This window comes from Triticum dicoccoides, chromosome 2B (assembly GCF_002162155.2).
Source record: "Triticum dicoccoides isolate Atlit2015 ecotype Zavitan chromosome 2B, WEW_v2.0, whole genome shotgun sequence".
In the NCBI taxonomy this organism is placed as follows: domain Eukaryota; kingdom Viridiplantae; phylum Streptophyta; class Magnoliopsida; order Poales; family Poaceae; genus Triticum; species Triticum dicoccoides.
In genome coordinates this window covers 343,219,933-343,233,789 of record NC_041383.1, presented here as the reverse complement: position 1 = coordinate 343,233,789, position 13,857 = coordinate 343,219,933, and positions in this window count along the sequence as shown.

Sequence of the window (13,857 nt, the reverse complement as noted above, 5' to 3'; positions counted from 1 at the left end):
TCTCAGCGACACCACATAAAGGGCTTATAAAAGAAATGCCACAGTCGGGCGTCTCAGCGACACCACATAAAGGGCTTATAAAAGAAATGCCACAGTCGGGCGTCTCAGCGACACCACATAAAGGGCTTATAAAAGAAATAACAAGCATGCCACAGTCGGGCATCTGAGCGACACCACATAAAGGGCTTATAAAAGAAATAACAAGCATGCCACAGTCGGGCGTCTGAGCGACACCAGATAAAGGGCTTATAAATAATCACAGTGAATACCCATGAGGTAAAACCATCCCAGGGATACTCGGTATTTCAATTAATATAAAGGTGTTAGTCCATAATAAAAGTAATAATCATCATAAGTCTCAAGTCACGATCCATGTTCTGGTTTAACAGTTTTTCTCCTCCGAAGACCGACACTAAGACCAACACTTGACACATCCCAGACTGTAATCCTTAACCAGGGACACGGCTATTCGAATAGGTTTAGTCTCTGCAGAGGGTGTACTCTTTACCCACGAGTAACGGATTCCTTTAGTCCATCGGGACTAATTCCGTCTATGGTCTTTCTGTTGAAAACACACCTAACTCACCAGCATAACTCACACGTGTCTGGAATCACCCACGACACCTGTCAAGCAAACTCTAAGTGGGGAGGCTACAACCTCGCGTAGCATGGGATCAAATTTATATTGCGCGCTCTAAGGGGTGGCCTCCCCTCTCGGTCTCAACCGGAAACACCCATGCCCCCGAACCAGGTGGCCTGCCTACCAGCTACAACCGGTATGTTCCACCATGGCCTCTCTGTACGGTGTGTGCTAGAAAGAGGTTCACAACTTACTGAACCGTACTCTACTTGTTGTAGAGACAAGTGGTAGTACAAAACAAGTATGGGGCTACTGGAACAAGACTCGATCTAGGGTCGACTCAGGAGGTTTAAGTATTCCCTGCATGATTAGCATAACGAATATATTTCATCCAACAGACAGAGTCACCACTCATCATACCCCTCATGCCATGCCGGACACACTCGTCTCGACGAGGAACTAGGGACAAGCTCGGGTCTACCCAAGACAGAGAATTTCCCGTTTTCCTTCCGGTAGGCACGAAAGGCATACGAGGATGATCACTATCACAAGCATGTCCATTTCCAATAGCAAGGAAATTTTCAATAAGCATTCATGCAAATGATCACATCACCACATAAAATAACGAGTTCTACGTATTGAGGTGGTGTCATGATCGTGTCAAACAATGCATGCAAAATATTATGCCAGGGTTCAGAATGCTTGCCTTCAATGTGTGGAAAGGCACGGTGCACTCCAAAACTTTTGAAAGTTTCCTCCTCTCTCCAAAATCCTATTCAAAAATATTTTTGAATCAATATATAGTTTCAAAAATAGTACCAGGTTGTCTGAATTTTTTTGAAATAAATCTTAAAATAAACTAGACAATATTTGAGAGAGGTAGGAAAAAGAATCAACTCATTTGGAGTTGTAATTAAAAAGTTATAGCCAGTCAAAGTCCTGGTCAAATTTTTTTTTATTTAACAAAACAGAAAAAGAAAAGAAAACGTTTCAAAAATGTACACGTCGAAGGCGCATTCTGGAAATGCGCTTCCACTTACTCCTGCGTGGACCGACACTGGGTCACTGACGGTGGGCCTGCCTGGCCCACTGGTCAGGTTTGACCAGTCCACGCGCGCGTCGTCCCCCTCCGACCGAACAGAGGCGGAGCTCCGGCGAGGATTGCCGGCAAACGGAGGCGTCCCTTGGTGATCTGATAACATGGATGTGCTCAAGAGGTCGAGACGAACCCGTGGGTACCCGCCATGGTCGCCGACATGGACGGAGTCACCGGCGACGAGCTTCGCGGCGGAGAAGGCATTCGGGTGGATTTGGGGTCCTGGGCTATGGTGGCTCTCGGTCGGGGCTGAGGCGATGGGCGGCTCTGCACGATCATGTGGAGTTGGGTGGTGGCGCTAGATTGCTGGGAGGTGCCTTGGTTGCGACGGAATCGGCCGGGACTTGGCGGCGACAGAACCGGCCGGACTCTGGGAAGATGGCCTTCCCCTCCTCGATTGCTGGCCATGGTAGCTCTAGGGGGATCATTTGAGGTTGCTTGAGGACTCGATTGAGCTCCGGGGCCCTTATATAGGCTCTGGAGGTCGGTCCCGAGGTGGCCGGTGATAAGGACGACGGCGAACCCCCATTCTGTGCGGCAGGGCGACGTGGAGGCGACGAGAGCTAGCCGACGAGCGAGGGGATAAGCTTGCACGGCTCCCAGGGGCAGGTGGCGAGCCGGGGTGGCTCGGGCGGCGCCGACCGTGGCAGAGGCACACTGCGGACGCCGGTGTGCCGCCAAGAGTGCCCTGACAGCGGCGCTGTAGGGTGCCAGGGCTGCTTGGAGGTTTCTGGTGAGAAGGGGAGTGCGTGGCGCGGCTTTGCAGTGTGGGGCCAAACCAAGGGCGCGACGCGGCGGCTCGGGTGCGCGGTTGCAGTTGGCGCGCTCTGGGCGCGCCCAGTGCACGCCCACCATTTGCTCGACGAAATGCCATGGCCTGCTAGGTGTCTTGGTTGGAGCTGGGGATTAGCAGGTCTAGTCTAGAGGTAGCTGGGATGCTAGTGGACATGCCTGTTGGGTCAGAGGATCAGGTCCACAATGCAAACCAAAACTCATGCCAAATCTGTCCATGCACTCCAGGTGTTTGACAAAATGCCACAGGCACCTAGGCTTTTCTTGGAGTGGCCAAATCTTCCAGATCCTAGTCTCTTTAGATGCACAAGAGGGTGGTGAGGTTAGTTTGTACAAAGCACAAACTTGTTAGTGCAAGTTTTGCAAAACTACAATTCTCGACAGGAGGTAAATGGCATCATCTCATGAACCAAAAGTATTCCAATGGTTGCATGCTCCTGGACTTAGGGGTTTTGTAGGGTGGTCTACAAGCAAGGGAAAGAATCAAGGGCCAAAGAGCAAGCAAGAATATGGATGCTGTACAAACCATCATGTTGGACCAGAATGAAGATGAGGTTGATTCACTCAAAATTTTCAAAGAACAACACTGGGTTTTTGCATAAAGTTGAATCATATGCTACTACCAACATCCCATAATTTTGGTGGAAGCTAGAAAGATATATTTAAATGAGTTGTAGTGCAAAATTGCCCACTGGACCAGAGAAGAGAATTGGGTGTAGAGCTCAAAATATTTCATGAATAAAAGTTATTTTTGCATAAAAGTGATTTAAAAACATCACCTGACATCTCCAAATTTTGGTTGGAATATAAGTGAATTTATCAAATGGTTGAAGTTCAAATATGGCCATATAACCTTGGAAAACCATTTTTCAAGAAAATAAAGATCAAGCAAATTAACTATGTAATTAGTTCTACTAATAAAAGAAAAGTTTTTCTTGAGAGGCTAAACAAGCCCAATAACATATTTGAAAGGTTTTCTTCTTGGGGAAAACTCCATATTAACAAGAGAGAGAAAAAAAAGGTCCAAAAAACAAAAGGGAGCCCAGAAAATAAAACTTTTAATTTCCTGGCAAAATTTTAATTAACAAAACAAGGTCAAAATTTTGGGGTGTCACAACACTACCCCCCTTAAGAAAAATCTCGTCCTCGAGATTTGTTAAGAGCGGTTTTGAAAAACAAATACCCCACGGTTACGTGTCTTTGCAAGCATGGTATGTGTTCGATCGGAGGTGAGTCTGCTGCCGTGGTGCTGTGTGAAATGAAATAATCTACGTCGTGAGAAGATATACGATGTAGCAACTCAGGGAAAAGAAATCTCACTCCATGGTTCTTCGCGAGAGAAACAGTAATAGTCAAACCGTAACAGAACTACTCACATTAATAGAAACTAAATAATTTACTCGCCGCACAAACTCGGGGTACCACGCATAAGTTACAACACATAAGTAAAAGTTGCAAGAATAAACATAGCAGCGACGTCTATAATGCAAATGGTAACTGGATGGGGTCCTGAGAAAATATCTCTGGAACTGGAACGCACTCCTCTTCTATCGGGGAAAGCGGATTGATCAGACGATGAATGTGTCTCTCTTGGTCTGGCCTCAGTGGTCTGCCGATGACTATCCGAGGATTTAAGTCCGTGAGACTCTGGAGGTAACCCATTACTCGCTGGGTCAAACATTCTTGAGCGATGACGTACTGGACTAGGTTGGCCAGTACTGGGCCTCTCTCAATCCGTCTACCGGGAAAAGATGTTACTTCTCCGGGTGCTGCACGGCTCGGAAAGTAATAATGCCCTCGTTCACTGGCATAGGGTACCGTGAATCGAAGGCGAGCGAGTGCTTCGCAAGCAGCAGCTTCTATGGCCATATGTGGGGTTGGCGTTGATTTCCCCATGAAGGAGACTTCCGTTGGATCTTGGTTGGAGTCTACGGGAGGGATGTGTACTGCTGCCCAATATTTCGAGGTGGAAGGTGTGATTCTCGATTTGAACAGCTCGTACGGGGGTGGCTGGTTAGAACCCATGGTACTGCAGGTAAAGTCCCACAATATTTTGACAAAGCTACCTGGGGTTGCATCTGGGGTTCTCAGATAAATACTGGGGCTCGGCATGGCAGGAAACGGTGCACAAGGTGAGGGTTGCTTGGCAAGGTCACGAGGTGGCCTTTTTATAGTCACTGGAGCTGGGTCATTTTACCGTGGTGAAAGGCAATAAAATTTGCCAGCTTAGCTCCAAGGGTCGAGGTCAAAGCCACAGATACATACTTCACTAAAGTGACGTATCACTGTGGGGGTTGTCGGGGTGGTCTTGGTAGCTGTGCCTGGAAAAATATGCAACTGCGTGCTGATGTAATTATGCAAGGTTACTATCTAAAACAGGAGCACAACAACAGGCTGTGTTAATTCACAAGGTCACACGGTTACAAAGCGAGGATACACTGAGACTCGGCACTACTCGGGTGACATAGTCTACCTCGTTTATATCCAAACGGGCATGCATTATGGATGTCGAGGCTTCTCCACGGTTCTTACCATTGGAATTAGCCGGAGATGGTGGAGGAAATGCAGGGTCGGGGTAGCGATGATGACCATCGCGGGGATTGTTAGCCACAATCCCGTTGGAGTGTGCTCCCAAAAGGCGACGAAGCACTTCTGGGGTCACCAAAGCATCTCGGTTAATGGCTGAAGCTGACCTCAGGGTCTCGATCGGGTGTCCGAACAGCACGACTGGGTTGTCAGCGTCGGGCTCGTCTTCTCCTCTTGCTAGGGCTTGACGAACCAGCTCTCCACGAGCTGCGATCAGATCAATGGTGATTTGATCGAATAGCGCCTCTAGTGCACCTACATAGCGCACTAGGTGCAACAATGCAGGATCCGTCTCGTGATCTCCGTTGGCAACTTGGGGTGGTCTACGATACCCTTCGTGTTTGGGGTAGTAATAGAACGAGCGACAGTTAACTCTGGGCGACAACTGTCGGAGTTGAACTATAGCCTCTCGAGCAGCTAGCTGGATGGCTTGTGGCTCAAAGGAAGTTGTCCTTCCGGTGAACCTGTAGGGGCATTCTGGAGATAGACCCCTACCGTAGATGTGCACAGTGGCCCAGAATTGACGGCTTTCACCGCCCATGGGTCCTTGGTACACAACATATTCTGGGGACTCTTCTAACGCATAGGCACGACGGGTGAGGTTTGCGAGTATGGTCACAAAACCTCCAAGGTTGGTTGCTATGGTCTCATTGTGTACTACGGGGCCAGGCATTATGGCTCGGCTTGGGGTAGAGAATGTGTTGTGCTGGGTTGGGGCTAGCGTGCCCTTTTTATAGAAAAAAGGGACGGAGTCTTCCTTCGCACGCTTGTGAAGGAGACATCTTGGGTGCTGGTCACTAGCGTGTGATTGACAGGCTAAGTTGATAGGTTGGGCACCGACTGCCAAAAGTGTCGGGGTCACTGTGTGGCTATCTTGCACGAGAAGCTTGGCTGGGGTTTGGTTAAGGTCTGGTGGGTTGGTTTGCCTAAGTTTTTCGACCTGGCTAAGATAGGATTAGCCAATGGTCAGCCTGGCCCTAATACCAAGTTTGTCGCGACCGGTTTTCCGAGTTTTAATTCCCAGAAAATGGCCCTTGTGCTCATCAGCCCCAGGATTACTGTTAGCTGATGAGGCACCAACTTGATATAGAAATTCCAAGCAAAACACAAAATATGTAGTACAAGACCATTCTGGTCTGTGAGTACAACAAATGGTTTCTAGCGGTTGATGGCGGAAACGGGTTGTGAATCATCAGTGTCTATGGGACTCCATTTCCCACAGGAACAGCTGACCAGGTTAACTCCTATCTTCGCGAGGCTTCTATCACCGTTGCTTAGGTTCCGGGGCTGTCATCACGGTCACTCCTCTTTGCGCAAGAAATCTGGCCAACACAATAGCCAGGGACAAGCCAGTGAGTACTTTGAATGTACTCGCAAACATTATGAACACGGGTATAATATAACAACGATGTTCCGAAATATTTATGCTCATGATGTCAGTCACAAAAGGTAAATAAATCTCTGATGCATGTAAGTAGGTTATTTATGAAAATGCAATAATATATTAATAATAAAAGGCACCGATCGGGTGTCTGAAGCGATGCCTCGAAAGGTCAGTAAATAAAGAGGAATACCTTAGTCGGGCGTCTGAGCGACACCACATAAAGGGCTTATAAAAGAAATGCCACAGTCGGGTGTCTCAGCGACACCACATAAAGGGCTTATAAAAGAAATGCCACAGTCGGGCGTCTCAGCGACACCACACAAAGGGCTTATAAAAGAAATGCCACAGTCGGGCGTCTCAGTGACACCACATAAAGGGCTTATAAAAGAAATGCCACAGTCGGGCATCTCAGCACACCACATAAAGGGCTTATAAAGGAAATAACAAGCATGCCATAGTCGGGCGTCTGAGCGACACCACATAAAGGGCTTATAAAAGAAATAACAAGCATGCCACAGTCGGGCGTCTGAGCGATGCCACATAAAGGGCTTATAAATAATCATAGTGAATTCCCAGGAGGTAAAACCATCCCAGGGATACTCGGTATTTCAATTAATATAAAGGTGTTAGTCCATAATAAAAGTAATAATCATCATAAGTCTCAAGTCACGATCCATGTTCTGGTTTAACAGTTTTTCTCCTCCGAAGACCGACACTAAGACCAACACTTGACCCATCCCAGACTATAATCCTTAACCAGGGACACGACTATTCGAATAGGTTTAGTCTCTGCAGAGGGTGTACTCTTTACCCACGAGTAACGGATTCCCTTAGTCCATCGGGACTAATTCCGTCTACGGTCTTTTTGTTGGAAACACACCTAACTTGCACACACCAGCTTAACTCACACATGTCTGGAATCACCCACGACACCTGTCAAGCAAACTCTAAGTGGGGAGGCTACAACCTCGCGTAGCATGGGATCAAATTTATATTGCATGCTCTAAGGGGTGGCCTCCCCTCTTGGTCTCAACCGGAAACACCCATGCCCCCAGACCAGGTGGCCTGCCTACCAGCTACAACCGGTATCTTCCACCATGGCCTCTCTGTACGGTGTGTGTGCTAGAAAGAGGTTCACAACTTACTGAACCGTACTCTACTTGTTGTAGAGACGAGTGGTAGTACGAAACAAGTATGGGGTTACTGGAACAAGACTCGATCTAGGGTCGACTCAGGAGGTTTAAGTATTCCCTGCATGATTAGCATAACGAATATATTTCATCCAACAGAGAGAGTCACCACTCATCATACCCCTCATGCCATGCCGGACACACTCGTCTCGACGAGGAACTAGGGACAAGGTCGGGTCTACCCAAGACAGAGACTTTCCCGTTTTCCTTCCGGTAGGCACGAAAGGCATACGAGGATGATCACTATCACAAGCATGTCCATTTCCAACAGCAAGGAAATTTTCAATAAGCATTCATGCAAATGATCACATCACCACATAAAATAACGAGTTCTACATATTGAGGTGAGTGTCATGATCGTGTCAAACAATGCATGCAAAATATTATGCCAGGGTTCAGAATGCTTGCCTTCAATGTGTGGAAAGGCAGGATGCACTCCAAAACTTTTGAAAGTTTCCTCCTCTCTCCAAAATCCTATTTAAAAATATTTTTGAATCAATATATAGTTTCAAAAACAGTACCAAAAGGTTGTCTGAATTTTTTTGAAATAAATCTTAAAATAAACTAGACAATATTTGAGAGAGGTAGGAAAAAGAATCAACTCATTTGGAGTTGTAATTAAAAAGTTATAGCTAGTCAAAGTCCTGGTCAAAATCTGTTTTTTTAATAAAACAGAAAAAAAAGAAAACGTTTCAAAAATGTACACGTCGAAGGCGCATTCTGGAAATGCGCTTCCACTTACTCTTGCGTGGACCGGCGCTGGGTCACTGACGGTGGGCCCACCTGGCCCACTGGTCAGGTTTGACCAGTCCACGCGCGCGTCGTCCCCCTCCGACCGAACAGAGGCGGAGCTCCGGCGAGGATTGCCGGCAAACGGAGGCGTCCCTTGGTGATCTGAGAACATGGGTGTGCTCAGGAGGTCGAGACGAACCCGTGGGTACCCGCCATGGTCGCCGATGTGGACGGAGTCACCGGCGACGAGCTTCGCGGCGGAGAAGGCATTCGGGTGGATTTGGGGTCCTGGGCTATGGTGGCTCTTGGTCGGGGCTGAGGCGATGGGCGGCTCCGCACGATCACGTGGAGTTGAGTGGTGGCGCTAGATTGCCGGGAGGTGCCTTGGTTGCGACGGAATCGGCCGGGACTTGGCGGCGACCGAACCGGCCGAACTGGGGAAGATGGCCTTCCCTTCCTCGACTGCTGGCCATGGTAGCTCTAGGGGGATCATTTGAGGTTGCTTGAGGACTCGATTGAGCTCCGAGGCCCTTATATAGGCAGTGGAGGTCGGTCCCGAGGTGGCCGGCGATAAGGACGACGGCGAACCGCCATTTTGTGCGGCAGGGCGACGTGGAGGCGATGAGAGCTAGCCGATGAGTGAGGGGATAAGCTTGCGCGGCTCCCAGGGGCAGGTGGCGAGCCAGGGTGGCTTGGGCGGCGCCGACCGTGGCAGAGACGCACTGCGGACGCTGGCGTGCCGCCAAGAGTGCCCTGACGGCTGTGCTGTAGGGTGCCAGGGCCGCTTGGAGGTTTCTGGTGAGAAGGGGAGTGCGTGGCGCGGCTTTGTAGTGTGGGGACAAACCAGGGGCGCGACGCGGCGGCTCGGGTGCGCGGCTGCAGTTGGCGCGCTCTGGGCGTGCCCAGTGCATGCCCACCATCTGCTCGACGAAATGCCATGGCCTGCTAGGTGGCTTGGTTGGAGCTGGGGATTAGCAGGTCTAGTCTAGGGGTAGCTGGGATGCTAGTGGACATGCCTGTTGGGTCAGAGGATCAGGTCCACAATGCAAACCAAAACTCATGCCAAATCTGTCCATGCACTCCAGTTGTTTGACAAAATGCCACAGGCGCCTAGGCTTTTCTTGGAGTGGCCAAATCTTCCAGATCCTAGTCTCTTTAGATGCACAAGAGGGTGGTGAGGTTAGTTTGTACAAAGCACAAACTTTTTAGTGCAAGTTTTGCAAAACTACAATTCTGGACAGGAGGTAAATGGCATCATCTCATGAACCAAAAGTATTCCAATGGTTGCATGCTCCTGGACTTAGGGGTTTTGTAGGGTGGTCTACAAGCAGGGGAAAGAATCAAGGGCCAAAGAGCAAGCAAGAATATGGATGCTGTATAAACCATCATGTTGGACCAGAATGAAGATGAGGTTGATTCACTCAAAATTTTCAAAGAACAACACTGGGTTTTTGCATAAAGTTGAATCATATGCTACTACCAACATCCCATAATTTTGGTGGAAGCTAGAAAGAAATATTTAAATGAGTTGTAGTACAAAATTGCCCACTGGACCAGAGAAGAGAATTTGGTGTAGAGCTCAAAATATTTCATGAATAAAAGTTATTTTTGCATAAAAGTGATTTAAAAACATCACCTGACATCTCCAAATTTTGGTTGGAATTTTAAGTGAATTTATCAAATGGTTGAAGTTCAAATATGGCCATATAACCTTGGAAAACCATTTTTCAAGAAAATAAAGATCAAGCAAATTAATTATGTAATTAGTTCTACTAATAAAAGATAATTTTTCTTGAGAGGCTAAACAAGCCCAATAACATATTTGAAAGATTTTCTTCTTGGGGAAAACTCCATAATAACAAGAGATAGAAAAAAAGGTCCAAAAAACAAAAGGGAGCCCAGAAAATAAAATTTTTAATTTCCTAGCAAAATTTTAATTAACAAAACAAGGTTAAAATTTTGGGGTGTCACAATCTGTCCCCCCCACACCAATAGTGAAACGTTGTAAGTAGGTATGCATGCCACAGAGACAAACTGGACCTCTCCCCTCTCACGTTGCAGTAGGCTAGCCACCCTATATCTTTGATGTGGGCTCACACAAATTTGATGGCACTCTTTATCGATCGCGCGCACACACATACACACTTCATCCCTCTCTTTGATTCTATGGATACCTAACGCCGATGATACCTACACTCTCTTCTCGTGGATCGCCCCTATATATATATATGATATATACAGGGCTCTGTTTCACACACATTGCATATGTTACATTTTTATTTGAAATATCATTGACACACATTCCATGTCTATCTCTCACGCACCCCCCCAAGAAAAAAGACTCATGAACCCACACACTATCTCTCTCTAGGTTTGTATCTCTCACACAAACCCACGTAGGTGGTGTACTACACGAAGAGAATAGGTGCACGTACTCACGCTTCGTGCCCAGCCACACCCCCGTGGGTGCATGGTCGAGCTCATTTCTGTATGAAATGGCAGCCCATGTGCCAATTTGAGCGCGTGTAGCGGTTGTTTACCTATGGAGGTCGTGTACCACGCATGCGTGAAACAAAGTTCGACTTGATGCATTGGCGCATTATTTTTAAATAAAGTTTTATTGCTCAATGGCACGTACATAGAATATAAAATGGTTTTTATGGAGCAAAAAGTATTCTGCTCCACTATATACAGTGGAGCCTACCTGCTGGGGTTTGTCTCTCTTCAGAGTATCTCACACAAGGCGACGTTGGTCTCTCTCTCTCACCGTTGGTTACTGATGCGACCGCATCCCGTCCGCCGGTGGAAAGGGAGGATGTGCATCATTTCTCCGTTCGACGGTTCCGAGGCAGCACGTCCCAATCTGCGTTACCCGTTGTTCTCTCTAACCAAGCTCCAGCGTGGTAGGTCCTATGACACATACTCGATGCCATAGTATGGACAGATACTGCCCGCCGCCGCCCTCATAGTTACATACCGACGACCCCCAGGGATCCCCTCCGGCATTGCTCCACTGCCCATCTTCCCACGTTGCTGCTTGTGGAAAATCTTGCATGTGGATCTTCCCTAGTTCTTTGCCCAAAACATAGCTCGTCCGACGTACTTTCCATATTGCAATCTCGTCTTTACACTATTTAGATAAACACAACTCTGCTATTATCTTCCCTTAGGACAAGGAATATGCTTCTTTTTTTGTCATCGTATGTGTCATCAACTATTATTGGCCAGTAATTGTTACCTTTCTACCTCTTTTCTGCAAAACAGGTCTATTCATTTCACCTTGTTGCTATTGTGACCTTTTGGTGAACTGCACAAATCACTTTTTTCTTAAGAGTGTTTTGTGTAGTTCTACTAAAATGTCACACGGGCAACGTCTCTACATTTCGGTGCAACTGCACAAAAGGAGATTGGTTTTGCTCTATCCTCCTCATTCAACTCCGAGCCTAATCTTCTCCAACTATTTGCTTATTCTCCAACCAGTTAGTCTTAAGAGAGACTGCAAAGGTGACTGGCTTCTATTTATGTGTTTATTGTTTCATCAACAGTCCTCTATTATTGTAATCACACTGAATATCTTTGGAACAAGGACGCTCAGCTCTATTTTTGTGGAACTGCACAAAATGATCAGAATGTTGCATGCTCCTGACAGCTACTTTTTCCCAACATGCCTTGTTGATTTAGACACAGCTTGGGGGGGGGGGAGTTGCTGCCAGTGAGAGCATGGATATATTTTAATTTAACACCTTCTCACAACTTTGTCTTCAGTTGTGATGTAAATATTAGCTTTGATCTGCTAATCATTGAGATGCATTAGCAAGGAAGTTAGTTTTTTATTTTTTTTCGAAAGAGCGAGGATGGCAAGACACACAAAGCAAAAGCTGAAAGTTCAGAGCATTGTACAATTTCATGTCGCTGGAAAATTATTTGTATAGTACGTCAATTATGTAAACAAATGCTGGAAGCTTGGTAGCATTGCCAGAAGCCTCTTTAGCATCCGGGTCCATGTGCCAAGCACCAAATTATACTCCCTCCATTCCTAAATATTTGTCTTTTTAGAAATTTCAAATGGACTACCACATACAGATGTATATAGACATATTTTAGAGTGTAGATTCGCTCATTTTGCTTCGTATGTATTCTCTTGTGGAAATCTCTAGAAAGACGAAGATTTAAGAACGGAGGGAGTAGTGCACAACCACATGGGAGACTCAGCCCGGTCATTGCGCCGCACTAATAGTGAGTAATGAGCAGTCAAATCATAAGCGCCACCTTTCCCACTGTAAGTTGCTCGGAAGAAGCAACCATCAATACATTCTTCTTTGAATCTTCTCATACTACTCCCTCCGCCACTATTTATAAAGCGCACTTCAATAATCAGGGGGACCAAGGCGACTAGCGATCGGCCTGAAAAATAGCATTGGTAGTTATAGCATGGCTTCTATTAGGAAATAATGCGTACACACATGCATGCACTTACTCCACTCCACCTACACACCTACATCGAGAGAAAATTATGGACTTGATTGCGGTTACCACTCCCTAATTAATTGAGCATTAAACCAAACGCGTCTAAAATCTCTCTGGTGGTGGAAATGCATGCAGAGAAATGCATGAGAATGAACCATGTAAACTATGACAGAGGGAGTAGTATGCATCACTACTAGGGCAAGGCCTATCAGTAGCGCGAGTATTAGGTGTATCAGTAGCGCGGGCTGCCGCGCTACTGATATGGCGCTACAGCTGTCACACCCTAGCTAGTCATGCATTAGAGTGTTGCATCATGTTTATTCTTTCACCAGAAACCTGAAATGGGGATGACAGAACCCCCAGGCCCCTCTGAAACCAACTAGGGTTTACTAAAAACTTTTTCAATGAACCTGAAATGCCCTTCTAAAATGCCCATCATTTTTGTCTTGGTTCAGAACCTCTGCCAAAGGTGATGCACATTTTCCTAGGCCATCTTAGGGTTTTTGAATTAAATCATAAATATTTGAATTTGGGCATTTAAAATTATATAAAATATTTAAATGCTCAAATATCTCCAAACTAAAATGTTTCATGTTGGAAATAATCCAACTATGGACCAGGAGTAGTTTGGTGATTTTAGGAGTTGCCTAAGTATTTTATTTAATTCAACAAAGTTGCAGAAGTATTAAAAAAATAGAAAACAGAAAGAAAATGGAAAAAACTTACCTGGCGCCCAGCACCCGGCCCACCTGCCGGCCCAGCCCAGCGCCGCTCCAGCGAGCTGCTTGCCGGCCAGGCAGGCAGGCAGGTGCCCGACGGCGACCGCAGCGTGCGCCACGCATCTGCTCGCCGCCTCGCCGCTCCCCTCGCCCGGTGACGTCGTGGATCGGCCTCCCTCGCTCCCCCGAACCCCCCAGACACCCCCTCTCCTCTCTAGCTCCTCCCCCTCACGCTCCCCCGCCATGGCCGACGCCACCATCCCCGTGCCTTCGTCGTAGCCGTGCTCCCCGCCGCCCGTGCGTCCTCTCAT